The 24785-nt window shown below is 46.3% G+C and overlaps 2 protein-coding genes across 3 annotated transcripts in view; one reads left to right on the top strand and one right to left on the bottom strand.

The window, feature by feature from the left end:
- TSEN54 (tRNA splicing endonuclease subunit 54) overlaps positions 1 to 6187 on the bottom strand; it is a 30602-nt gene extending 24415 nt beyond the window's left edge. Inside the window, exons 1-2 of one of the 2 annotated variants that reach the window (XM_044982734.1) lie at positions 6034 to 6187; positions 4329 to 4415 (exon numbers count right to left, since the gene is read on the bottom strand). The gene's annotated coding sequence lies outside the window, so the exon portion shown is untranslated. The remainder of the gene's footprint in view (positions 1 to 4328; positions 4416 to 6033) is intronic. The other variant, XM_044982733.1, reaches the window with a different exon arrangement.
- The window catches only part of CASKIN2 (CASK interacting protein 2), a 147119-nt gene continuing 128361 nt past the window's right edge, over positions 6028 to 24785 (top strand). The window contains exon 1 of the mRNA XM_044982720.1: positions 6028 to 6564. The gene's annotated coding sequence lies outside the window, so the exon portion shown is untranslated. The remainder of the gene's footprint in view (positions 6565 to 24785) is intronic.

Here is a 24785-nt window from a genome sequence, read left to right on the forward strand (position 1 = left end):
AGTGGTCAGGATCTGTTCAATTACAGGCTGAGCAAGTGCAGAATGGTGGTGGAATGTGCATTTGGCCGTTTAAAGGCGCGCTGGCGGACATTACTGACTCGCTCAGACCTCAGCCAAACCAATGTCCCCTATGTTATTGCTGCTTGCTGTATTCTCCACAATCTCTGTGAGAGTAAGGGGGAGACCTTTATGGCGGGGTGGGAGGCTGAGGCAAATCACCTGGCCGCTGATTACGCACAGCCAGACACCAGGGAGATTAGAAGAGCACACCAGGAAGTGGTGCGCATCAGAGAAGCTTTGAAAACGAGCTTCATCAATGGCCAGGGTACAGTGTGACTGCTGTGTTTGTTGATGAACACCCAACCCCCTTGATTGATTCATTCCCTGTAAGCAACTCACCCTCCCCCTTCGAGTACAGCTTACTTATGCAAATAAAGTCACTCTCGTTTAAAAATCATGAATTCTTTATTAATTCATTATAAAAAAGAGGGAGAGAATGAAGGGTGTGGTTTGGGAGGAGGATAGGAAGGATGGAGAAGGCCATTAAAAAAATTTCACATTAATGACAGCCTTCTGGTTGGGCTGTCCACGGGGGTGGAGTGGGCGGGTGCACGGAGCCTCCCCCCACGCGTTCTTACACGTCTGGGTGAGGAGGATGTGGAACATGGTGAGGGTTGAGGGTGGTTATACAGGGGCTGCAGTGGCACTCTGTGATCCTGCTGCCATTCCTGAAGCTCCACCAGACGCCGGAGCATGTCAGTTTGATCACGCAGCAGCCCCAGAGTTGCATCCCGCCACCGCTGATCTTCCTGCCGCCACCTCTGATTTTCCTGCCGGTCTTCCTGCCGCCACCTCTCATCTCGGGTGTCTCTCCTGTCCTCACGTTCACTGGCATCTTTCCTGTAATTTGATACCACGTCCTTCCACTCATTCAGATGAGCTCTTTCATTGCGTGTAACTTCCATAATATCCGAGAACATTTCATCTCTCGTCTTCTTTTTCCTCTGCCTTATCTGTGCTAGCCTTTGGGATGGAGGAGGGACGCTTGAAATATTTGCAGCTGCATGAGGGAGAGAAATATTTAAAAAGATACATTTTACAGAACAATGGTTATACTCTTTCACAGTGAACAGCACTATTCACCTTACATAGCACATGTGATTTCCCTACAAGGTCGCATTTTTCATCTTAATAGTGAGTGCCTGCAGCTCTGGAGTTACAGATCTCACAGACACAGGTCCAGGCATCAGAATTCAACTTGCATGCGGCCATGGTAAGCCACTGTCTTTCGGCTTCTGCAGTGATTTACCCCTCCCCCCAATGCATGGCTAATACCACGCTAGCTCCCTGCTAATCAACAACCTTCCCACCCCCCAACCCCCCACTGCATGGCTGGTAGCTTGGGGAAGATCGCCGGTGACCAAACACAAAAAAGATCATCGGCATTTCACTCCTCCCCTCCCCCCGCTTGGCTACGTGCAGGAAAGGTTTTTTTTTAAGCTGCTGCAGTCCACGAACCCAGTAGGAAAATGGCCATCCCCCTTACTTAAATTCCTGATTTTTAACCAGGTTATCCTGAACGATATCACTTTGCTGAGGATGACACAGCGAGATAAAGAACGGATGCTTCTTGAATGCCAGCAATCACCGGGACCATACGCTGCTATGCTTTGCCATGCTATGATACCTGATTACTTGTTACATGCATGGCGTGGTAAAGTGTCCTACCATGGTGGGCGGAACAAGGCTGCCTTGCCCAGAAACCTTCTGCAAAGGCTTCTGGAGTACCTACAGGAGCGCTTCATCGAGATGTCCCTGGAGGATTTCCTCTCAATCCCCGGACATGTTAACAAACTTTTCTAAGTAACTATACTGTCTGCGAATGCATCCCAAGTCCTCAGGGCAAATCAATCATTAAAAAACGCTTGCTTAAAAAACAATGTTTGCTATTTGCAAAGGTACACTCACCAGAGGTCCCTTCCATGGCGTCATTGTCTGGGATAGTTGCTTGGGAGGAGGGTAATTCCGTCAGGGTCAGAAAAAGCTCCTGGCTGCTGGGGCTCACGGAGTGCTGTGTGCTCTCTGCTAGGTCGTCCTCCTCTTCTTCATCTTCATCTTCCCCGTCTGCATAATCCTCAGACATGGCAGAGATTACAACCCCCACCTCGGAATCCACGGTCAGGGGTGGGGTAGTTGTGGCGCAGCCCCCTAAAATTGCATGCAGCTCAGCATAGAAACGGCATGTTTTTCGACCTGCCCCGGACCTTCCGTTTGCTTCTTTGGTTTTCTGGTAGGCTTGTCTGAGCTCCTTAACTTTCACTCTGCACTGCACTGAGTCCCTGCTGTGGCCTTTATCCGTCATAGCCTTAGAAATTCTTTCAAATACTTTTTCATTTAGTCTTTTGGAACGCAGTTCTGTTAGCACTGAATCCTCTCCCCAGATAGCGATCAGATCCAGTACCTCCCGTGCAGTCCATGCTGGAGCTCTTTTTCGATTCTCAGGAGACTGCATTGTTACCTGTGCAGATAAGCTGTGCGTGGTCACCTGTGCTGATGAGCTCTCCACGCTGGGGAAGCAGGAAATGAATTTCAAAAGTTCGCGGGGCTTTTCCTGTCTACCTGGCCAGTGCATCCGAGTTCAGAATGCTGTCCAGAGCGGTCAGTGGTGCACTGTGGGATACCGCCCGGAGGCCAATACCGTCGATTTGCGGCCACACTAACCCTATTCCGATATGTTAATCCCGATATTAGCGCTACTCCTCTCGTCGGGGAGGAGTACAGAAACCGATTTAAAGAGCCATTAAAATCGATATAAGGTGCCTCCTAGTGTGGACGGGTGTGGCGTTAAATCGGTTTTACGCTCCTAAAACCGGTTTAAACGCCTAGTGTAGACCAGGCTTGGGTATACAGGGCTGAGCTTGTCAAGTTTACCTCACAGTAAAACTAAGTGCCTTGTCTTCACTGTGTGTTTACCTCAGGATGGCTCATGTGAGTTAATTACCCTGATTAAAAATAAATAAATAAATAACCCACACAGCTTTTAACAAGGAAGACAAACCCACAGCCATTGAAATTCCCAGTTCCCATGGCACTTTTCTCCATAGCAGGGATGTTCGCCTTGCTGACCTGGCAAAATTCCATTGTGAGTTTTTACGTGCAAAAATCCCCCTTGTACTTTCAATCAGAGACATTACTGTTCACTTCCTGGCCTTAAACTGTTGTTTTGTGGTGCTCTTTTTGAAGTGATCCTTAAGTTATATACTCTGTATAAGGCCTGGTCTACACTAGGTGGGGGGTCGAACTAAGGTACCCAACTTCAGCTACGCGAATAGCGTAGCTGAAGTTGAACTACCTTAGTTCGAACTACTTATCCGTCCTCACGGCGCGGGATCGAAGTCCGCGGCTCCCCCGTCGACTCCGCCACCGCCGTTCGCGGTGGTGGAGTTCCGGAGTCGACGGGAGCGCGTTTGGATATATCGAACTCCGAGAAGTCGATTGCTACCCGCCGAATCCGGCGGGTAGTATGGACGTACCCTAAGTTATATGCAGGAAGGTTAGTGATTTTGGTCATTATTGTTATTTATAAGGTATTACTGGGGGGCAGGTCAGGGAGGGCCTGAGGACTCATCATTGAAAGAAGGAGGGCATCAGGGGTTGTGTGGAAAAAGAACAGGAGTACTTGTGGCACCTTAGAGACTAACAAATTTATTTCAGCATAAGCTTTCATGGGCTACAGCTAAGCCCGAGGGGGATGGGACAGTTTAGTGAATGCACTTAGGGCTCCTCAGTGAGAGAGGACAAATGTAGAACATCCAACCCAGGTATCTGCCAGATGTGCCTACAGAGGCAGGCATCACTGATGAATACTAATCATTTCCCTATGATCTTTTATCAGAAAGTTCAGTCTGGGCTACCTCCTAGTATTTCAAGCTGGAAGAGCTGATCAGTGGAGTCATTGATGGATTTGGCAGACACTAGAGGGTCAAAAAAGGGGAGAGATTCATCCCCCAAAAAATGTTTCCTTACTTTTGTAGAAATTTTGTTTTGCAGGAACTTTTCTAACCACCTCTAGAACCTACTGATATTAATGTAATGCCAGGATGCCATTAAGTGATGCATTAGACCTATTGGTTGTCACCTCATCTTGTTTAAACCACTTTTCTTTAAAAAATAAAATAAAATTTAAACAGCTTTGAACTGCTGTAGGGCTTTGATCCAGCACTGGCCCAGGCACCCACCCTGATTTCAAGGCCTAGAAATGTAAGAACAAATCTCAGTTTATATTTTAGTTAAAAAAGTAAGTTTCTAATGTCCCGAGATGTACTTACTGTGTCTTTAGGGGAGACCAGCATATCCTCTTCTCAAGCACTGGCCCTTTATGGCTATTATAGGACAAGCATGGCCCAGTTCTGCTTCTATTCAAAACAAAGGAATCCTGGGAGATGGAGGAATCCTGGGAATTGTAGGTTTTTGCAAGGCATGCTGGGAAAGGAGTGCCAGGTTATGTAACCTAAGCCCTGCCTTCCTCAGAAAAGAGAGAGCTCTGCTGTGGGGCTTTCTGTTGAGGGGACAGTTATGGAAAGTGCTGTAACAGCATCTGTGGGATATTGCTTTAGACCAGAGGTGGGCAAACTTTTTGGCCGAGGGCCACATCTGGGAATAGAAATTGTATGGTGGGCCATGAATGCTCACAAAATTGAGACTGGGGTGCAGGAGGGGATGAGGACTCTGGTTGGGGGTGTGGGCTCCAGGGTGGGGACAGAAATGAGGAGCTCAGGGCATGGGAGGGGGCTCCAGGCTGAGGCAGGGGAGTGGGGTGCAGGGGAGCTGTGAGGGCTCCAGCTGTGGGTGTGGGCTCTGGGGTGGGGCTGGAGATGAGACGTTTGGAGTATAGGAGGGTGTTCCAGGCTGGGACCAAGGGGTTCGGAGGGCAGGAGGGGGATCAGGGCTGAGGTGTGGGAAGGGGTGCAGGCTCCAGCTGGAGGTGCAGGCTCTGGGGTGGGGCTGCAGATGAGGGGTTTGGGGTGCAAGAGGGTGCTCCAGGCTGTGATTGAGTGGTTTGGAGGATGAGATCAGGGCTGTGGCAGGGGGTTGGGACATGGGGAGAGGCTCAGTGGTACATGTCCCTTCTCCAGCTACTACCCAGAGGGCACAGCCAGGGGGCTCTGCACACTGCCCCATCTGTAGGCACTGCCCCTGCAGCTCCCATTGGCTGCAATTTCCGGCCAATGGGAGCAATGGGTGTGGCACTTGGGGTGGGGGCAGCGTGCAGAGCGGAGCTCCCTACCCTGACACATAGGAGCCGGAGCGGGGCCATGCTGCTGCTCCTGGCTCCCGACTCTACTCCCTGACTGGAGTGGGGCAAGTGCCAGACCGCACTCCCCAGTGGGAGCTCGAGGGCCCGATTAAAATGGCTGGTTTTAATCGGGCCCGATTCGGCCTGTGGGCCGTAGTTTGCTCACCCCTGCTTTAGACACAGATCCTAGGAGGGAGTGGCAGAGGCCTAGATGAGGGTCAAAAGCTTTTAGAGGGCTGAGGTAAAATAGCCTGCTATGGGGAATGGCCTAGACAGACAGAAGCCGTGTAGGCCGTGGTCCGCCCTGGGAACCAGTATAGCAGCGAGTCTTGGGTGGAGGAGGAACAGCCCCCTTCATCGGTAAGGGCCATGGTTACCCAACTTCTGAAAAAAAAGAGCCCCCCCTTCAGGAAAACAAACCCAACTGTGCCCCTTTTGGGTGTGAAGGGCGTACCCACCGTCCTGTAGACATTTTCTGGGTGATTTTCTTTCTCCCCCAAGGCCAAGTTAGGGGTTTGGTTTTTTTTGGGGGGGGGGGGTGCCCATGCTTTGGGTAACATAGGAAAGAAGAACTAATGCCATTGTTACCTGTTCTGGTGAGCAGTGAAATAGTTAATAATGTTGACAATTAAGGGATCATAACTGGCACCTGAGTTACCACCCACTGACTGGATTAGGGCAGTTTACACCTCAGAGCTATAGTTTCTGACTGGGGCAGATACTGCTGCATTGGTTACCTTCAGTTCATGTTGTGAAGGATTTCTTCACAACCATAACAGCTAGGGATTAGCTCGCTCTCTCTGAAATTGAAGCTGTGACTAGAGATCCACTGAGAAGTCTGTCTGTTCTTTCTCCTCTATTCCTTCTTCCCTTGCCAGTCCAGTGTGTGTGTGGGGAAACCTCACAATCCAGTAAGCACTGAGACAGGATCCCAGCACAGGGGCCTGTACTGGAGGGAGGATACAGGCCCTCCTACAATGCCCCCTAGTGAGATGTGATTATGACCCCTGAACCTATCACCAAAGTGCAAAAGGACAAGGAACTGCTTCTCCTGGACTAGGTAAAAGCTAATTGGTGGAGCCTTGTGTCAACAGCAGCAAAGACTGTGAGCTGGAAAGAGCCAAGAAAGCATTTCATTCTTCTGCTTGGGACTTCTTTTACTCTGTAAAGGGGGACTCTGATTTGTCTGGAGGGACAAAGAAGTAAAATCACCAGCAAGCCTAAATATCAGGGGAAATTGAGTCACACCTGACCTGACTTCAGACTAGGTAAGCTATGATTTACACTCATCCTTCTTCCTCGACGTGCTAAACCTTGAGGTGATAAACCAGTGAAAATAGAATGCTACGGTAGGAAACATGACAATTCTTTTGTAAAGGCCAAAGCTGATTAATGGCCCCTACCTTATAGTGAAAAGAGAACTGTATTTTCCTTACGTTTTGGGAGTACCCGCAGATCCTTTCACAGCTGTAAAGGGGATTGCTGCTGATGGCACAAAGGCCAGTGGAGAATCCCTCCCATGCAGCTGCCTGCTGAAGAGTCAGTATAACCACAAGCTCAGTGTGAGGCAGTGTGGTTTTCCATGGTTTAATAGGCATGTGACTGAAAACAAGGGACTCCTGTATTCTAATCTCAGCTCTGGTAAATTGACTCCCTCTGTGGCTCTAGGCAAGCTACTTCACCTTCCTGCTTTAGTTTCCTTGTCTCTCTAAAATGGAGATAATTATTACCTGCCTCACAGGGAGTTCATGGGGAGTAATTAGTTAATGTCTGTAAAGTGATATGCGTGCGCAGATTCACCAGAATCACACACAGTCCTCTAGTGCAGTGGTTATCAACCAGGGTCCAGGGCCCCCTAGTGGGGCCGCAAGCAGGTTTCAGCAGGGCTGCCCAGAGGATTCAGGGGGCCTGGGGCAAAACAGAGGAGCTGCAGCGCTTGTACTCACCCAGTGGCAGTCTGGGTCTTCGTTGGCATTTCGGCCGTGGGGGACCCTTCCGTCGCTCCACATTTTCGGCAGCACTGAAGGGCCCCCCGCCGCCGAAATGCCGCCAAAGACCCGGACCACCTCCAGGCCAGGGTTCACGGGGCCCCTGCAGGGCCTGGGGCAAATTGCCCCACTTGCCCCTGGGCAGCCCTGGGTTTCAGGGGGTCCATCAAGCATGGCTGGTGTTAGAGTTGCTAGGGCCCAGGGCAGAAAGCTGAAGCCCGGCCACACAGGCTGCAGCCCAGAGCCTTAAGCTCCAGCATCTGGGGCTGAAGCCGAAGCCTGAGCAACTTAGCTTCATGGGTGCCCCCTTGTGGTTTGGGGGCCTGGGCATTGCCCTGCTTCCTACCCCTTAACACTGGCCCTGGCTTTTATATGGAGGAAAAAAAGGTTGTTGTGGCACAGGTGTGCCGTGGAGTTTTTATAGGCTGTTTGGGGGGGATGGAGGGGGCTCAGAAAGAAAAAGGTTGAGAATCTCTGCTCTAGTGGCTGGGAGCTTAGAGACTTTTAAACTATTTTATTTGGGCAATTTTGTCTCTTGCAAAAATCTTCTAAATGTGTGCAGTTGTGTGCAGACTTCAGCACAACCAGCTGGGGCAGGGAACCTCAAGCTCTATCCTTCCACAGACTCCAAGTCAGTTAAGTTTGGGATGCTGACTGGCATCTAGGTACAGAGTGAGTTTTATCTACAACACAGGTTTTCAGCCAGCTCTGCTTATCTAGAGCCTAAGTTTTCAATTAGTCCTGGACAGGTATTTGAAATCCTTCTCTGAAATTTACCAGTTACTCGCTGGAGACAGCTATAGAAAGCTGGGGACTAACCACTAGAGCCCGAATCTAGCAAAGTGCTATGCAAAATGTCCCCAGAGAGCAGAACCCAGATTACTCTTGAATCTTTCCCACTCCATGATTGATGCATATTGATTTGCTCAAAGCTTGCATAGGAAAATTCCATTTTTCTCCCAAAATACGACAGAGTTCAAGTCTCTCGCTTTTCTGAATTCATGTTTTGCTGTTACATACAGTGCTGATAAAGAAACAGATTAAAATACTAATGTTTTGGCTTCAGTTGCCTTTCTCAGAGTAGAGAAACCCCAGTACGCTATTCTGAGTGAAGGGCTTCCAGTTTTTAATCTTGAATTTGAAATTTCATACCATGTGTGCACATTTAAAAGTTTTCCCCAAGGCTACCTGTCTACAGCAGTGATTATCTCCCCACACTGTATCTAATAAGCTGGAGAAGCTATCTCAGACCCAGTGCCTTTCACTAATGAATCCTATGTGAAAGTGCTCTCCCGATGGCAAAGCATGTTGTCTGATGGTTAGAGAATTGAGGCTGAGAGTTGGGACTTCACTGATTTGCTGTGAACTCTAGATACGTTTATTTGTTGAGAGAGAATGTGATATAAATGAATACGGCAGTGGACTGGGACTCAGAGAACAAAGTTCTGTTCTTCATTGTCACTAACTTGGGCAAATCACCTAACTGCTGTATCGACGAAGTGGGTATTCACCCACGAAAGCTCATGCTCCAGTACGTCTGTTAGTCTATAAGGTGCCACAGGACTCTTTGCTGCTAACTACTGTATGCATCCCAGTCTTTAAAAACAAAATAGGACTAACAGTACTCACAGAGTTGTAAGGCTGAATTCAATAATGTCTGCAAACTGTTTGAGATCTTTGATAGTGTGACTGTGGTCCTAGAGGGGGCCAGCTATGGTCCCTCAGTTAGGGTGAACTGCAAAGAATGGGGCAGACAATCCCCATAAATCTGGTGGATATTCCAATACTTAGCTGTTTTGTGCTGGCTTGGTAAATCTTCTTTATTACTTCACTGGTTACTCAAGTCCAAACAACACAGTTCCCTTAAAGTGATCCAGCCTCAGGCCTCCATCCAGGTACCCATGTCAAATATGATGAAAATTTCTGTAAACCTTATTTCATCATATAAAAGAAAAGGTTCTACCAATCCCAAAGGATCGGACACATTACCTCCCAGGTTATTGAATACTCCAGATCTTACCCAAATACACACTACAGCCAATTATTATTAACTAAACTAAACATTATTAAAAATCAAAAGAGAGAGAATATGGTTAAAAGATCAATATACATACAGACATGAATTCAGTTCATTTAGATGCAGATTCATAGCAGAGATGGTGAGCTTTGTAGCTGCAAAGAGTTATTTTAGAAATAGTTCATAGGTTATAGTCCAATGTCCAAATATCATATTCAGGGCATACCAGCATAACTGGGACCTCAGTCTTGCGACTCAAACTTCCCCTGAGCAGATCTGAGATGACGGAATCAGGCCCCAAGGTTCTTTTATACAATTTCATGTCTTTTGACAAGTTGGAGTTCAAAAGGTAATTAGCATGACTTTGAAGGTGGTCCATCACTAGTACTTAGCTATAGAATTAACATAAAGCAATTCCCAGATTATTTGCTATACATTTCAAAGAGAGATGAATACAGAAATATCCCGTGTTTATAATTCATTTAAATGCTAGGATGTTCTTTTGACCTCTGAATTATCAGAATACAGCATAGACAGGGACTGTTGATTACGTTGTGGACCACACTCATACATATGTAAATACACAAAAACACAAACATTATCTCTCCACATGTCTTTCGAGGGTTATTTATTTTGCAGGATGTTTAACCCTTTCTAGCCATGTGTCACAGATGGTAAAAGTGCTAGTGTTCTGTGTGTGAATTAACAATCCCCTGAGACTGTTGAACTCATCTATGGTGAGCTTGGCTAAATTTCAAAGTGGGTCTTTGAGCTGATTAGTTGGACCACTAACAAACTGTGCTTATCTGGGCTCTTATGCTGTTGTTTTATTAAACTGCTGCAGAAATTGCTTAGAATAATGTAGACCCTGCAACAGTCAAACAAACCAATCCAATTAATACATAGGAAATGTCTAGAGAGAGACTCTATGGTGCCTATGGTGACCAGAGGAGGCAGCCTCCAGTTCAACACCAAAATACACAGATTCACTCTGTTTACATGGTTCAAAAAAGGTTTTCCCACCTGCAAAGAGGAAAGGGAGCAATATGTGCAGACAGATGGTGGTGGGGAGAGGATTTACTGTGCAGGTGCTGAGTACAAGGCAGAGGCTACAGGAAGTTCTAATGTAGGAAGACAAGGGTGGGGGTGAAAATCAGGTTGGATGTGGCCCAGTGATTATAGTTTGGGCTACTTACAATTGAATGCCATTGGCCCATTGTCAGCTAGACAAATTGTCAGCGTGCTTGCTGAATGAATCTAAGGGAGCATCTGTTCCTTTCCCCCTACCCCAGGGAGTAAGGCTATGAAGTCTCATCCTATAACTGCCAATTCTTTAGTATTCTCACTGCCCTCTTCTATCACTGTTATCAGACATTAGATTAGAGCAATCTCTCCCTCATGCCAAACTGGTTTTTATTGTCCCGCTATTGGAGGAAAAATCTCATTTGACATGTATCTGTTGTCCCTTTTCCATCCTCCCTCTCTTCTAAGGTCAGACTTTGGCTTGTGCAAAGTTTGTGGCTGCAAAGGACCCTGTGTTCTGGGTTGTGTGGAGGGAATGCTATCTCAGCATTCCATTCATGTACTCCCTCAGTAAAGGCCACTGCTTCCTGCTTCCATTGCCTCCCACACTTTAAAAGCTGAGTGTGGAAGCCTAGTGCTGGTTCAGCTGCTGAAATGCTCCCTGCTGATGGAAAACTCCCAACACCACTACCAAAACAGGCACCCTGACTCCCTCCCTGGAATGACACATGGAGTAAATGACACGCATCACTGATCCTTCCACCTGCCAGACCCCCTTCTCCCCAGATGTGCTCCAAGTTGGATATCTGCCTGAGTTCCCACATTCTTCCGTCATCCCACAAAACATAGGGGTGACACCTGCTTTCCCCTGGAGGCCTTCTCTCTGCTTCCTGACCACCGCTTGGGTCAACAGCCTTTCCTTCTGACTTCCTATGGCCTTTGCAAAGGACCAACCCTGCCCTTCTCAAGGCGACCTTCCCTCCAATGAGAGTATGCAGAAGTGACACTTCCTGTGTCCTAAATTGCACATGAAAATGTTCTAGTTTCATTCAAGGTCACTTCATGACTCAGAAGTGTTAACTTTTGTTTGTTGCAAATTTCTTGAAGACCAGATCTGTGTATCTCAAAAGCTTGTCTCTTTCACCCACAGAAGTTTGTCCAATGAAAGATATTGCCTCATCCACTTTGTCTTTCGAATTTTCTCTTTAAAAACATGAGGGAGGGGAGGAAACGAATTTTTATATGATCACAGTACAAATGGATTTAGAATTCAAAAGCAGATTTAGAGCAGTAGCACCTTTTACACACAAAGTACGATTTTTAAGTGGCAAACCATTCAGCCAGAAATCACTGTCAATTTTGTCTCTCGGGATTGTTTGCACAGCCTATGGCTATGTCACTAGTGCAGTCATCTGCTTCCTGCTCCTTATCTAGCCTTCAGCCTTCACGCTGGAAGATGAAATAGTGTCCATCACCTCCAGCATTCTGCTGAATTCCCAGCTACCTACTCACTAGGACAGTTTGCATAGTACTGCCCCCATCACTCACTATGTTTACTTTGGATCAGCATTAATTGTTTCCAGTAGCAGTAAACAAGCGTCTCTTTGGATTAGGAATTGCAAGAGTTACAATAAAGGTAACAGACACCTGCCGGTTCCTAAGTATCTATTGCTATCTACCAACCCTAGCAGGAACTGTCACTTACAGCAGGCTTCACACACTGAGGTTTCTGCAGCCTCCCTGGAATGGTAAAGCTGTGACTTCATTGTGAAAAATGTAGCCAGAAAGAGGATTTGTGTCTTGGGGAAGGGATTCTTCCTTTTTTGAGGGTACGTCTACACTACTCGCTGGATCAGCAGACAGCGATCGATCCAGTGGGGGTCAATCTATCGCGTCTAGACTAGACACAATAAACTGAGCGCTCTCCTGTTGACTCCTGTACTCCACCATGGTGAGAGGTGCAGGTGGAGTTGACAGGGGAGTGGCAACAATCGCCTCACCACAGTGAAGACACTGCATGAGTAGGTCTAAGTACGTTGACTTCAGCTACGTTATTCACGTAGCTGAAGTTGCGTAACTTAGATCGATTCCCCCCACTCCCCAATGTAGACCAGGCCTAAGTCAAAGAAGCACCCAGGTGTTCCTTAGCAGTATCCCATCCAAGTGCTGAGCTTAAGTTTGCACAATCTGATGGGATCAAAGCAGAATGAGGTAGAAGGGCTGCAGCACTGTGTACCAGATCATAAGCACTAAAAATGCTATCAGCTGCTTTTGGAACCAAACTCTTTTCACTTTGAACCTCCAGCTGGACCCAAGCCTGGATGGGTGGAGAATTCCTTAAAACTCTTTGTAACACAGTGTCACAGTATGAAAAAGGTTGAGAAGAAAAAGTGCTGGAGCAGGTTGCTCCACTGGACAGTTAGCACAGTGGTTCCAGTCCCAGGAACTGATTAGCACTATAGAGTTTCAATAAAGCACATATTAAATGGTTTAAAAGCTGGCTAACTGGTCAATCTCAAAGTAGTTGTCAATGGAGAATCCTCATGAATGAGGGTTCTGCAGGGATTGGTACTTGGCCTGACACAACTCAACACTTTAATCAATGATCTGGAAGTTAATATAAAATCACTGCTGATAAAACTGGCGGATGACACTGACTGATGGAGTGGTAAATTACTCCGTAGGACTGCCTATTGTTATTTGGGTCATTTGGTCAGCTGGAGGCCATTCAAACAAAATGTGTTTTAATGTAGCTAAATGCAAAGTTATACCTACAAAATGGAGATTATATCCTGGAAAGCAGTGACTCTGCAAAGAATTTAGGGGTTGTAGTGAACAAGAACACTATATGAACTCGCAGGGTAATGCTGCAGCAAAAAGAGCTAATGCGATTCTTGGGTTTATAAACAGAGGAGTAGTGAGGTAATTTTTATTTCTGTATTGGTGGGACCGATACTAGAATGTTGCATCTAGTTCTGTTGTCCACATTTTAAAAGGATGTTGAAAAATTAGAGAGAGTACAGAAAAGAGCCACAAAAATAATTTGAGGGCTAGAGGAAATGCCTTAGAATGAGAGACTTAAAATGCAATCAGTTCAATTTGTCAAAAAGATTACAGTGTATAAGTACTTTCCAGAGGAGACAATAGTAGGTACTAAAGGGCTCTTTAATCTAGTGTAAAACGACATAATGAGAACCAGAGGCTGGATGCTGAAACCAGACAAATACAAGTTGGAAATAAGACACACATTTTTAATAGTGAGGGTGATTAACCGCTGGAACAACCCACCAAGGGAAGTGGTGGATTCTCCATCTCTTGATGTGTTCAACTCAAGACTGAATGCCTTTCTGGAAAGTATGCTTAAGTCAAACTGAGGTTATACTTTAGTCAGATGGAAGGGTTCAATACAGGGGTAACTAGGTGACATTTAATGACCTCTGACATACAGGAGGTCCAATGAAATGATCTAATGATCCCTTCAGGCTGTAAACTCTTATCAATTTAAGAATCCATCACACCAGTGAGTCAGTGAACTACATGGTCCATTCTAGCTAGGGTGACCAGATGTCCTGATTTTATAGGGACAGTCCTGATATTTGGGGCTTTTTCTTATATAGGCTCCTATTACCCCTTCACCCCCCGTCCCAATTTTTCACACTTGCTATCTGGTCACCCTAATTCTAGCAGAGATTTAGAAGCTCTTAGGAAACAGCGAACATGCAGTGAGCAGAATCCACATTGTATGCAAGCAAGAAAATGACTCCTCAGGTTCTCAGTAATGGTTTATCTTGTATCAGAGGGGTAGCTGTGTTAGTCTGGTTCTGTAGAAGCAGCAAAGAATCCTGTGGCACCTTATAGACTAACAGACGTTTTGCAGCATGAGCTTTCGTGGGATACCCACTTCTTCGGATGCAAGATATACTATTTAATATCTTGACCATTATATTCCGAGTTAAAGGGAACATTATATCTGGGTTATTAATGCTCTACTAACCGAGCCGAAAGACATGCTAGGCCAGATTCTGCCTTCAGCTACACTCCTGCAATTCCATTGAAGCCAATGGAGCTGCACAGGTAGGTATAAAAGTCAGAATTTGGCCATAAATCCTCTGGCATTCATAAGCAGCACATGTTATCCGAGCGCTTCTTAAAATACACTGCTACAGAATGAGGATGGCCTGATCATCTAAAACTGACATAATCCTATTTAAATGACAACTTGTCCTGCAGATGAAGAAACCTTTAATGATTTAGCCTGGTGGAGGAAACGGGGATTTAGCAGGGGCCTTGGGAGATCTGTGGTAATTAACCGGCTCTTGTATTCGCTTTTATGAAATTCAGATGAAAGGGATGTGGCTCAAGCAGACATCTTGCCACAGGCCCCAACGAGGCTTGGGGTCTCCTGGGTCGGGAAGAGGTGGTGAGTGTAAGGTTATTTCCTCCTATAACCAGACTTGCTCCTGATTTACTGTAGTGTCAGTGGGATGCCAGGGCTGAGCACTATGCCTGTGCATTTAGGTGACACAGAAACCAAACAAAGTCAGACACCTGGAGCCAGGTTTTCAAGAGAGCTCACTTTTAGGTCCCTAAATGAAGTGCCAGATTTTCAAAAGTGCAGTAAGAATAATGGGAGCTGCTGAGTACTCTTGACAGTCTGGTCACTTCATGTAGGTGCCTAAATGGGAGCAGAGCTCTCTTGAAAACCTAGTCAGTGTTATCTCTAGTCACTCCTATGGCCCCTATCACTGTAGTAGCTGCAGCTTGTCTTCACTGCACAAAAGGTGGGTGATTTACAGCATAACTAATGTGCTTTTGCTATCCTTTTGTAAAATCCTAGTGGAGAAAAGGCACCTGTAGCTTTTACTGTGAGGTAACTAGGTGAAGTCAGTCCTATGCCCCCCTGCCCGTGGTTGCCCTTGTGGTAAAACTAGAATGTTTCATCTCCATAAGGAATTTAGTGGGGAAGCATCTTGTGGTAAAAACACAGCTTCTTTCTGTACCTCACAGCCTGAGCCTAAGAGCCTCCTAGCACCTCTATGGGGTAGGAAAGCATGGGCTATATTGCTGAACCTGAATAAAGCCAAATCCCAGGACTTCATTCATGTTTTGGCTGTTGAGGGCTTATTAAAACTACTAATTTGTATGACATTCATGCCTAAATCAGCTATGGAACCAAAAAATACACAAGGGCTACCTCTCCACTGCCATAGGGAGTGGCTCACACCTGTGCAAAGTGGGGGTAAAGAGGTACCATATCAGAATGGGAGTGTTCCACTGGCCTTGCACAGGTATGAATGATAATACAAGGGGCAAGGCAGGATCAGGCCCCCTTTTGTTACTTGGGTCCCATAAATGTTCCCTGTGTCATCCTAACAAAAAGTCCTCATATGTAAAAAGTATTCAGTCTACTGAGTCCCAGGGAGGTCAGGAAGGAGCTCAGGTCCCCATCCTGATGGGAGGTCAGTTTACAAGTAAGTGGGGCACTCTCCCTGCTGCCAGGGTGCATCCCCCAGCCTGCGCAGAAGAAACAAACTGCCTGTAATCCCTTCTGAAGAATTCCTCCATACATCTGAGCTATGGAATTGCTTCTGAATTCTGATCATGCTTGCGAGGCAGAATCCTTGTTTAATTAAAATGACGGTGTGAGGGGAGACAAGTTTGAACAGTTTCCCATGGTAGAGGCTGCCTCCTGCTCCAGGGAGTGAATTGTCTTTTTCTTAATGAAATCTGTCCCCTTTGTGGCAGGGATGAAATTGCTGTGGGTCCTCACCATTCTCCAGAAGAATGTGTCAGAGCCTCCTCCCTCCGTGGGGAGGCCAAGGATCATGTTTGCTTTTCATCTGGAGCAAATTAGGAAGCAGCAATGACAACATTTGCCTGGGAGCTAGATATGTGTGAATGAATGGGGCCTCTTAGCCAGAAGAAGAGATGCTTTGTAAGTGTTCTCTTCAGGAAGATGGAGCAGGGATGCAAAACAAATACTTAGCGCTTATAAGAAAACTTTGTATGGCTTTAAATCTGGGATTTGTGGACTTCAGCCTCCTGCAAAGGACTGGCTCCTAGGTTCCCAAGATTGCAACCCTGAAAAGCCATGTGGCCTGACTCTCTGTGTTGCCATGCATGCTTCTATCATACAATCATCTACCTCGGTGCAGAATGGGTATAAAACAAAAGCATTCTGATGTGATAGCCTTTAAAGTCCACACTGCACGCCACTTCCAGTGGTGTAAATGACCGCATAAGGTGAAGGACAACTAACTTACACCCTGTGCCTTCTTTATATGCCCAAAGATGTGTTGGGCACCTCAAAAGACTAATAGAGAAAGACTAATGCAGGGGGTGCCCTCTACCTTGTGCAGTCACTTGCAAAAGTGTAAACTGGATGCAATGTGATTGCTGAATACTAGCACATTAGAAAAGTAGGGTGTTATACCCACTTGTGTAAATGACTGCAAAAGGTGCAGCACAATGGAAAATGGGGCCCTTGATGAACATAGTTCCCTGATAATCTATTGTGTGTTAGACTGATACTAAACTTGATCTTGGCTAACATTCCTCATACAAGGAATATGTTTTGCTCCCTAATGGTATACTTTATTTCACTGGCCTGTGGTGCCACACATGCACAATAGGGGCAAAGGCAGAAATCTTTGCCGGGAGGCATAGTATATCCATAAACTAATTTCACTGGGTCCAGTCCTGTGGAGCTATGTTGATTTACACCAGCTGAGGTTCTTGCCAATTAGCTCTAATAAAAGTAAGTGGATCGTCACAGAACACTTTCACAGGCTGCTCAGGTAGACAGACTCTCTGACATGACACACATCTTCTTGGGACTGTGCTGTGATCACCAACTCATTGCACATAGTTTCCTGAGTAGTCCTTAGGTGGTGATGAGTTTTCCCACTACCAAACTGAATGGGATCACTTGAAGCAGATAGCCAGCTGAAAGGCTTAGTAGCCAATTTACGAGCCCATGAGCCATCTTAAGGCTCTGACCCTGCCATCGTATCTGTGCAGGCAGCCCCTGTGCCTGAACATGGCCCTTGATCAGTAAATGGGGTTATGCATGGGTGCGGGGAGCTACCCATTCATATGAATGCTGGCAGAGGGCCTAATTTTGTGGCTGCACTCACTGATCAGTATAGGCTGTGGTGATAGGTACCAATGTAAGAAGTTAGGTAGAAGATACTGGAGGGAGAGCAGAATTGGGCCTCCCCTTTGCTGTATTACATAAGAGGTATTTCAATGGGAAGCAAATGCCTCAGAAGTTACTGTCCCTCGACGCACAGAGCAAAGGAGGCTCCTGTCATCATGACACTGATCATTCTTGAACCTACTTTCTTTTTCTCTCTTCAAGTTCTGACAGACTTCCCAGCTGCTGTCTGAGAAATCCCAGGCAGGTTTCATAATTGACCCAGTTTCCCTGGGGCTCTCGAGCAGCAAATCAGCTTTTGTCATCTTTGCTTCTCTGATGAAATTTCTTTCCCCTGAAGAATGAAAATTCATCTCCCCTCCTCTCCCTGATAATTCTTCCTAAACAGCAAACATTTTCAATCACCGGGAAGGCAACAGGTTGGGGGTGTCCATCGCTTCTCAGCTGGTAAGGTGAGTAATCTTATTCCGTGCTACATGACTGTTCACATTGGGGCCTTGTTGAACTCTCTTTAATTTACTACCAACCATGCAAAGGTTACGCTTTGCTCACCCTGGCCCATATTTTAAATTTCACCAGTCCCTGAAGATCTGCATATAATTAATTTATCAGGCTTCCTCAGGCTTCTTTTTATTTTGTGTTTTGGGGCAGTAGGTAAGGGAATTCTGACTTTTTTTTTCCATCCAGTTTCCTCTCCCAACTTATTCCAGGCAAAAATTCTCTTCACTTCAGCTTTCCCTGCTTCATCTCCCACCCCAGACTCCTCTGCTGGGCTTCTTGCATTCACTGTAGAAAAATGTGGGAGAGGACCTAGTAATTGGGGCAGGACACCTGGAAGACAGGATTCCTGGGTTCTTTATTTCCCAGCTGATGATGATATCAAGCTCTAAATATTTTTTACCCAAGGCCACTGATGATGTGTGGCCGCAGGCAAATTATTTAAGGCTTGACTTTTTAGAGGTGCTTCACATACTTCCAAAGTGGCTTAAGCTAAACTGGAAAAAGGCACTCTTATTCCAGAATGAGTGTCCACACAGGAAGTTATTCTGGAATAGCTATTCTGGAAAAATTCTAAGTGTAGAAAAGCCCTTACCTGGGTGTTTGGGTTTGGGGAGTTATAACTGAAAGTGTTCTCCTGCCTTTAGTGACACACAATTGGTGTCTGTTTCAGGCACCTTGATCAGAAAGTTATAAATCTAGGCTTGTTCTAAGTCTAATTTGTAGCAAATTAAATTTCTCCCACCAAACTGCCTCACTCCATGTGCACTCAAGACACCTGCAGCTTTCCTCCATCTGCCCACTCTCTCCTCAATAGCTAGAACCAAGTCATTCCGGAGTCCTTAGCCGGTTGCTGTATCCCTCAATCTGCCTGGGTAATCAGTTTTGTCCATTTAAAAAATCACCTCCTAGAAAGTGAACTCTTCTTGTGACTCTTGGATTCCCTGCCCCGGCAGCTGTCTCTCAACTAAAACTATGTGAGGGCCAAGACTGCCAGAGAGATGTGCCCCTCAAGGAAATCCTACTGAGCTGTAGCAAAGAATAATCGTAATGTAGGGCTGAAACGGAACTCCAGAGGTCATCTAGTCCACCCTCCTGCACTGAGTCAGGACCAAGTATACCTTGTCCATTCCTGAGCCCCGGGCCCTTTAAAGCGCCGCCCGAGCCCTGCTGCCAGCAGGGGCGGCTCTAGGAATTTGGCCGCCCCAAGCAGTCATGCCTGCGGGAGGTGCACCGGAGCCGCGGGACCCGCACACCCCCCGCAGGCATGACTGCGGAGGGTCCGCTGGTCCCGCGGCTCCAGTGGACCTCCCGCAGCTGCGGAGGGTTCGCTGGTCCCGCGGCTCCAGTGAAGCATCCGCAGTCATGCCTGTGGCAGGTCCACCCGAGCCGCGGGACCAGCGAACCCTCCGCAGTCATGCCTGCGGCAGGTCCACCGGAGCCCCGGGACCAGTGGACCTCCCGCAGGCATGACTGCGGAAGGTCCGCTGGACCCGCCTGCCGCCCTGCCGGCAAAATGCCACCCCAAGCGCGCGCTTGGCACGCTGGGGTCTGGAGCCGGCCCTGGCTGCCAGAGCCCTGGAGTTACCGCACTATATGCGAACCCGTGTTATATCGGGTCACGTTATATCGGGGTAGAGGTGTATTTAAAGAACCTTTTCTTATTGCCTTTCATGTCACTTGCTAGGTGTAACTCATCTTGTGCCGTTGCCTTTCTAATTTTGTCCCTACATGCTTGCATTATTCTTTTGTACTCCTCCTTAGCAATTTGTTTATGTTTCCACTTTTTGTAGGATTCCGTTTTCATTTTCAGGTCACTAAAGGTATCGGAAAAAGAAAAAATACCAAACAAATAGAAAAAGGGTCATATAGTGAAGCTGCCAAAGAAAGGAGATCTCAGTCAGTGTAAAAACTGGAGGGATTTTCCATTGCTGTCTATCCCAAGTAACGTATTTACACACATTATTCTAGAGAGAATAAAGAAAGTGGTAGACTCAAGGTTACGACAAGAACAGGCAGGGGTCAGGCAGGAGAGATCACGTATAGATCAAATAGTAACCCTATGTCTTTTCATAGAACTGTTGATCAAATGGCAATCATTGCTTTATATGAATTGTATATGTTTCCAAAAAGCTTTGGCACAGTGGATAGAACAGTTTTATGAAAGTTGCTATACCACTAGAGAATCCTTCAGAAATTTGTGAACATCGTTAAGAGTTTCTATAAAAATGTCATGCCAAGTAATATGTAATAGTAGGCTACCAGTGGTTCTCAATCAGGGGTACGCCCGTACATCAATTCATTTAGATATTTGCCTAATTTTACAACAGGTTACATAAAAAGCACTAGTTAATCAGTATAAACTAAAATTTCATTCAGACAATGACTTGTTTATACTGCTTTATATACTGAGACAAAAACTTCATCTACTCGGGAACCTGAACTGTCCTTCAGAGGTGTGAAAAAACCACCCCCCTCAATGACAGAAGTTTTGCCAATGAAAAATGCCCATAGGGTATGTCTCTTACATGGATATTGCCCTTAACCTAGTAGCATGGCTGCTCATACCTAAGCAAGAATAACCCGGGTGCTGACCACCGTAACCGGAGTTAACTCTGCAGTGAAAACGTACCCTTAGTGGGACGGGACTCATTTGGTGTAACTCACGCTTCCTCACAGTGGAACTCAAGGTTGATGAGCCTGCCATTTGTAATGTAACACCATGCCCCTGTGTGGGGTGAGGATTTAAACCAAATCCTCTAGATCAGTGTTTTTCAAACTGGGGTCTGCGGACCCCTGGGAGTCTGCGACGATACTCCAGGGGGTCCACGGGCCCCACTGATCAACTCCTCCCCCTCCCTCCTAGCGCCTCCTGCACGCCAGGGAACAGCTGTTCAGTGGCATGCAGGAGGTGCTGGGAGGGAGGGGGAGGAGCGGAGACAGGGCACGCTTGGGGAAGGGGGCAGAAAGAGGTGGAGAAGCAGGGGTGGAGCGGGGGCTGGAAGAGGTGGGACAGGGATGGGGCCTTGGGGGAAGGGGTGGAGTGGGGGCAGGACCTGGGGCTGAGCGGGGAGCTTGGGGGTCCATGAAAAAATTTAAATCAAAATGGGATCCTTGGGTTGCTAAAGTTTGAGAACTGCTGCTCTAGATCAAAAAGCAGGACCGTCAGCAGCCTGCGCTAGAAGAATGAACTCTGATAACTCGAGGGCTGTAGCAAACTCATCTGCCTCTGTATCCAGCTACTAGACAGGGTCAGAACCACCTTGGTGAAGTGTGGGTTACATTGGGGCACAGGCCAGCGCTAACCCTCTGCACAGAGATGAACTTGACCTGCTAATGAAGATTGTTGAAACTATAGTAAACTGCTCAGACAACTCAGAAGCTAAATTCATCCAAAGATCTATTTGTGCTGAATGACTCACTTCTCTGTAATTGTTTTTTTACTTATTGGTAGATGCATACTATTCCCCTTTGCTTGTTAGAAAGGAAGCATGAGAACAGCAATGTCTTATGTTGTGAAAAGAGCACAGGCCATTAATCAGTTTGAAAGCTCCACTTCAATTTTTTGTCTAAAAACATAGGCTGCACCAAATATCTCTCTCTCCCATCTGATTTCTGAGGCAGTGAGTGAGTGAGATATCAAGCAGTCCCCATGCCTAGTAGCTATAGAACAGGACTGAGCAAATCTTACCATGACAATAAGGTCTTGTTTTAATGACTAAAATGTGGAACGCTTGGCTTTCAGGCAATGAGATGAGCAAGCAGCTTTGTGATTCATATTTGTGAGTCTTTCATTCTTTGTGATAGCTCTTGCCTAGTGCAGGGGTAGGCAACCTATGGCACACGTGCCGACGGCCGCACACGAGCTGATTTTCAGTGGCACTCACGCTGCCCGGGTCCTGGCCACCGGTCTGGCGGCTCTGCATTTTAATTTAATTTTAAATGAAGCTTCTGAAACATTTTAAAAACTTTATTTACTTTACATACACCAATAGTTTAGTTATATATTATAGACTTGTAGAAAGAGACCTTCTAAAAACGTTAAAATGTATTACTGGCACGCGGAACCTTAAGTCAGAGTGAATAAATGAAGACTCGGCACAGCACTTCTGAAAGGTTGCTGACCCCTGGTCTAGTGGTTAGAGCTGCGGAACCAGCCAGCAGGAGCTCTACGTTTAAACCCTGTCTCTGCTGAGGTACAGGGCTGACCTCAGTGAATTTACCTCATGGTAAAACTAAAGGGCCTTGTCTTCACTGTGCTTTTACCTCAGAATAGCCCACACATATTAGTTAGCCGGAGGTAAAAACCTCCACTTTTTATGCACTGCAGGCAAGCCCCCTCAGTCGCTTCCTTGCCTATATGAATAAACCTGCTCAACATATCCTTGAAGCCAGGCTTGTTCACTTCCTAGAACAGAGCTATAATTGCTGAACAGGAGGCAGGTTCCCCTGGGATCGCAAAGGAAGGGAGTGCTGAACCTAAGTACCATACAGCTCTATTGTTAAACAAAGAAGAGATGAGCTGGCAGGAAGGTCTTTTATCCCACCGTTGTTATTGGGCTTCAGATCTCCTCAATCAGTTAGGGCTTCATAGGATGTCTGAATACATGACTCATTGAGACAGCTATCGGCTCATTAGTGAACGGGGGTCTTACTAAACTGGCAGATTAATTTGCTCCTGAGGCAGGAGACGCTACTGGTTTGAATTTGTTACAATTTGGTTTACAATATTGATGTAGCTGCACCTGGCTGGCCACCAAAAATTGATCTGCTGCTGCTTAATTTTCCTGGAGCAAATTATTCACTGATGTATCAGATTTGTAGACGTTAGTGGTGGAAAAGACATAGACTGGATGGCCTGGTACTATCTCCCAGAAAGCGCCAGCTTGTTCCTTCCTGCATAACGTAACAATTATAGCACTCAAAAGTGAGGTAGGCACTCTCCAGAACAATAGATATTGGGGTGTCTACCCCCAAAAGCTTACAATACAGTTTTTGAAAGGATGCTGCAAAGGGAGGGGAAGAGATCGGAGGAGGATGGCATGTGTCATCTGTAGATTTCACGGCACTTTACAAAAGTGGGTGACCATCATCCCCACTTCCAGATGAGGAAACTCAGACAAAGAGAGGTCCAAGGTCCTATGAAACCCAGAGTTCTGGACTCCAACTCTGGTGCTCTAGCCGTACTTCCTCTCAGGAGAAGGCAGCATTGGGCTCAATTCAAAAATCACTTCCCTACAGGCCTGCCTGGCTCATTAGCTGCAATATGGTTCAGCTCTCCTGCTTCTGTTGTGGCTATTGTCCACTATCGATCATAAATCTTGACCAGCAAGCCAGGTCTACACTTAAGAATTAGATCGACCTAGCTACTTCGCTCAGGAGTGTGAAAATTCACACCCGAGCGCCATAGTTAAGGTGACCTACTGCTTGTTATAGATGTGTCTAGGTGGACGGAAGAACTTGGAGAGGTGGATTAACTACAGTGATGGAAAACCCACTTCCAGCGTTTTAGGAAGCGTTATGCTACAGAGGCACAGCTGCAGCACTCATAGCGTAGACATGGCCCAAGACTCTGCAGAAAGGAGCCTTCTCCTGAGAAGTGTTTCCAGCCCTCGTAGCCTGGATTCCACTGAGATTCTTCACATACCAGGGTAGCAGTCTTAAGGGCAGGTCTACACTTAAAAAGCTGCAGCGGCACAGCTGCACCCCCATAGTGCTTTAGTGAAGATGCTACTATGTTGAGGGGAGAGCTTCTGCCATCAGTATAGTTAATTCACCTCCATGAGAGGCGGTAGCTATGTCAACAGGAGAAGCTCTCCTATTTACCTCATGCTGTCTGCAGCAGAGATGAGGTTGATATAACTGCGCTGCTCAGGGGTGTGGATTTTTCACACCCATGGGCGATGGAGTCATACCAATGTAAATTTGTAGTCAAGACCTTGCCTAAGTGAAATATTCCCACTTGTCACCCCACTATATAGCAACAAGCTAAATTAAAGGCACATTGAAAGCTGCAAATTAATTGAGCAAGGTGGCAGGCAATCTGTGAGAAATTAATATCCCTGAGGCTTGTCTGGTTTCACTTTTCCTTACACCATCTAATTTCCCATGTAAATTAACTCAGCCTTTGAGCAGAAGATCTAGAAGCTATGTCCTGTGGGAGTTGCAGGGCTTACCTACATGGGGGAAATGACAGTATAACTTCCCTGTGTGGATGCTCTGTTCTGGATTAAAAGTGACTTTATTCCAGAATAATTACTCCACCAATTAGAGTTTGCTAAACTGCTATAAACCAGATTATCTATGCCAGTCAGTATCACCACCTAGACAAAGTATCAATACTTATTATGCCAAGTATGAGCTGTGTTGCTCAATTGTGATTGGCCAGATAAGCACACAGTATTTTGTTCCAGGATCAATAGAGCGCTCAATCAATTGGGGTTGGAATTGTGTGAACCTAAAAATCATTTTCCACTAAGGGCTTGTCTAAAGACAAACTTGCACCATTTTAACTTAAATCTGTTTCTTTAAAATTGCACAGCTTTGTATGTGGATTCTCATATCTGCTTAATCCTGGCTTGGGCACCTGCCTTGCTTAACTGTTATGAGCCAGGTTTAAACTGAAATGAGAGTTCACGTACAAAGCTGCACTGATGTAATGAAAAGTGGTGTTTTAAACACCTTTCATTATATCAGTGCAACTTTGGATGTTGACTAGGCATAATGCTCATGCATGCAACTTTGGTTACAGAAAGCCCATATCATTTTCATCAGTAAAGCTAATTTATCCAATATTTGCAGAAAATA

Source organism: Mauremys mutica, chromosome 12 (assembly GCF_020497125.1).
Source record: "Mauremys mutica isolate MM-2020 ecotype Southern chromosome 12, ASM2049712v1, whole genome shotgun sequence".
NCBI classification, from domain to species: Eukaryota; Metazoa; Chordata; order Testudines; family Geoemydidae; genus Mauremys; species Mauremys mutica.